This window comes from Arachis ipaensis, chromosome B05 (assembly GCF_000816755.2).
Source record: "Arachis ipaensis cultivar K30076 chromosome B05, Araip1.1, whole genome shotgun sequence".
NCBI lineage: Eukaryota > Viridiplantae > Streptophyta > Magnoliopsida > Fabales > Fabaceae > Arachis > Arachis ipaensis.
In genome coordinates, this window is record NC_029789.2 from 12817082 (window position 1) to 12820246 (window position 3165).

The following is a 3165-nucleotide window of genomic DNA, read 5'->3' on the forward strand; positions in this document are numbered from 1 at the left end:
GTAATTCACATAAAAAATCATCTATTTACTCAGAAAAAAACATACAAAAACCCTATAAAAGAAACACATTTAATCGGAAAAAAAACTTCTGAAAATACAGTTAAAAACAAATTTGAAAAAAACTGCACTCCTAAATGAAACATCCCAAAACTTAGAAAAAAAAAATCCAATAACTCACATAAAAATAACTCATGAAAAGAAACATTCATTCACTAAAAAAAATTTAAAAACAGTTAAAGAAAAAAATTTTAAAGAAAATAGGAACACATTACAAATTGCGAGAGGGCGTTGTAGTGATTAGCGGCGGGGTGAATCACGAAGGGAAGAACGCAATGGTTGGAGGCACTGCACATGGGAGTGGAGGGAGCTACGACATTCGGCGGGACTGCACGACCCAAGGAAAGAGCCGATGTGGTCAGAGGCGCTACGCGTTGCGAGTGGGGAGCTGCGATAGCCGGAGGCACTATGCGTGGTGACGTAGTGAGGGCGACAGTTGACGGCGCTATGATTCGTGATGGAGAGCGCTATGGTAGAAGAGGAAGTCAGCAACGACATAAGTGGAAGTAGGAGAGGAAGGAAAGGTGAGTTGTTGTTTTTTTAATTTTGGGGTTATGTTTCAAGGTGTTCTTTTGTGTTATTGGACTTTTTTTTTGTTGCAGCTACATTGTAGTTGGTTGGAGTTGGCTGATACTTTAGTTGATTATTTTACTAAGTGGATCGAGACAGAATTTTTGGCTACTATCACAGCTCAAAAAAGTAAAAAAATTTTCTATAAAAATATTGTCACCTGATTTAAATCTTTATCATCTCGATTTGCCAGTCTTTATTCAAAAGCATTTCAAAAGCATGTAATGAGTTTATTATCTTTAATTGTTAACACTTTAGGATCAAATTTGAAAGACAAACTAATAAGTATTTTTTTCACTATCTTTTTATCAGACAAACCTTCCTATAAACTTTCATTTCAGTTACTAAACTCATTAATCTTGTATAGTAACTTTTTATTTTCTCAAAATCTTTTATTTTCATATTTGTATATTGCTTCCTTAGAGATTGGAAGAGGATTGTGCGTACCTTTGTATCGCCTCTGAACTCTTGCTCAAAATTTTTTCACACTTCCTTAACTGACGATATTCCCCATATCCTTGAGAAGATTGTCTTCGTTACAACTTGTTGGAGGAAATATAGAGCAATATAATTTCTTTATTGCTCTTCTTTCAATTTCTTCTTTTCTGCAGCGAAAAGTGTTGCTTGATTTTCGTGGACAACACCCCACAAATCTTATACTTATAGAAAAGTTTTTATTTGAGATTGTCAATCCTCATAACTGTCTTCTGACAATATGGGCACAAGAATATTTATAGTTGAGATAATCATAGTTATGGAGAAATTTGTTTGAGTGGGTTATAATGTGGTAGATATATATAGTTGAAAGTTTAGAAAAAAGATTCTATGGCCAATAGATGATCGAACGTAACTCTGATGCTACTGTTAGTTTTATGAAATAGTTTGAAGTTGGTTTAGTATACGATGAACTTGAATTGTATAGTAAGAATACTAAAGATAATTTTAATGAAGAAATAATTTGGATAAATGGTTTGAAAAATTTGATAGTTATATTATTAATGAGTTAAGAAGAGAGTACAAAAGCTAATAAAATCTAATATATTTGTTAAAGTTAATTACAATGAGTTTCATAATGACCTATTTATAAGTTTCACAAGTTGGTTCATTACAATTTTTAGATAATTCTAGTTCTTGGATATTATAGATATTTCTAAATATTATCTTCTTATATCTTTCTTTAGTTACTTAATTTATTTATTTATTTTTAAAATTATGAAAATTCTAAAAAATATTACAAATGTATAACATATTCAGTAGGGATGTAAATGAGACGGGGCGGGGGATGCTTCCCTGCTTTCCGTCCCTGCCCCCAAAGTTAATCCCTGTCCCCACCCCGTTCTCGCTATGGAGGAATAATTGTCCTCATCTCCGTTCTCCGTATTCCCTGTATTTCTCGTGGGGCTCCATTTCTCATCTCCCTATATTTAACATTCATATAGAAATTATAATAAAAAATATTAAAAAGACCAAAAAACAAACTACAAAATATTATTACAAATACACAAATATATCTTATCTAAGATTATAAGTCCAGAAATATAACATAGCAAATCATAGTCCATCAAATAAAATCTTGAACAATAGAGTTAGAGTTTTTCAATGAGTAAAATTACTAAAAGAACCTCTATATTAAAAATAAAGTAAAGTTATTAAGTAAGTTCAAAAATTCAAAAAATTATCGGAAGATGGGACAGGAATCCCGCTCAGATCCTTGTGTCTATTTCAGAAGAATTTCGCTTCCCATTTCCATTCCAAAAAAAAAATTCTCCATTACTAAAAGCCATTCGGGACCGTCCCCGCGAGATCCTGACCTCCTAGGACTTTTGACACCCCTACTACTCAGTAAAGGACAATTGACAGCATCACACACTGGACTCTCCTCAACTTCAAAGGAATATGGACCATGACCTGATTGATGAGATGTTGAGTGTCCCTTGTGGTGGTGAAGCTCTCTGTCTGTAATGATCTGAAACCAATGGCTGACTCGACGAGTCAAAGAGATTTCGGCGATTCGAATTTTTGTGTGGTTTTCCAGAGTCAATTTCAAGAATCCCTGCGCTTCTTTCATCATCCATGTTACAAGTCTTTGTCCATGATCTTCTTTGAGTCCACATCGTTCTATCTCTCGATTGCCAATGGGGACATGGGATCTAGAACCATTTCTCTACAATAATGACATGAATGCTCTGAGGAGTTAAATCGCTAAATTTGTTGCCGGAAGAGTAAAACTATAAAAAAAGACAAAAGGAAAAGAATACGGAGTGATGGTGACACCATCACAAAAACGGATAAATCAAACCGTAACCCAGCCAAAACTCAGAACCAGAACCCTTTCTCCTTATCTCCTCTCACCTCTCTCTCACTGCTCGGCCTTCCAGCGGCATGTTGTTTCCCTAACTTTATCTCCGCTGCGTGCTCCCCTGCCTCGCGTCATCTCCTCCCTTGAGTATGGATCACTGCTCACCTCTGCTCCCTTGATTTGCTTTTGATTTTGTTTTGAATTTGAATTGGCTGTTGCTTTTTTTTTTTTTGTTTTAT

The 3165-nt window shown here is 34.8% G+C and overlaps 1 protein-coding gene and 1 long non-coding RNA gene across 2 annotated transcripts in view; one reads left to right on the forward strand and one right to left on the reverse strand.

The window, feature by feature from the left end:
- LOC107642961 (cytochrome P450 87A3-like) overlaps positions 1-3165 on the reverse strand; it is a 19001-nt gene that overhangs the window by 4677 nt on the left and 11159 nt on the right. The window lies entirely within an intron of this gene.
- LOC107642962 overlaps positions 2462-3165 on the forward strand; it is a 1922-nt gene continuing 1218 nt past the window's right edge. The window contains exon 1 of the long non-coding RNA XR_001620722.2: positions 2462-3073. This is a non-coding gene — a long non-coding RNA (uncharacterized LOC107642962). The remainder of the gene's footprint in view (positions 3074-3165) is intronic.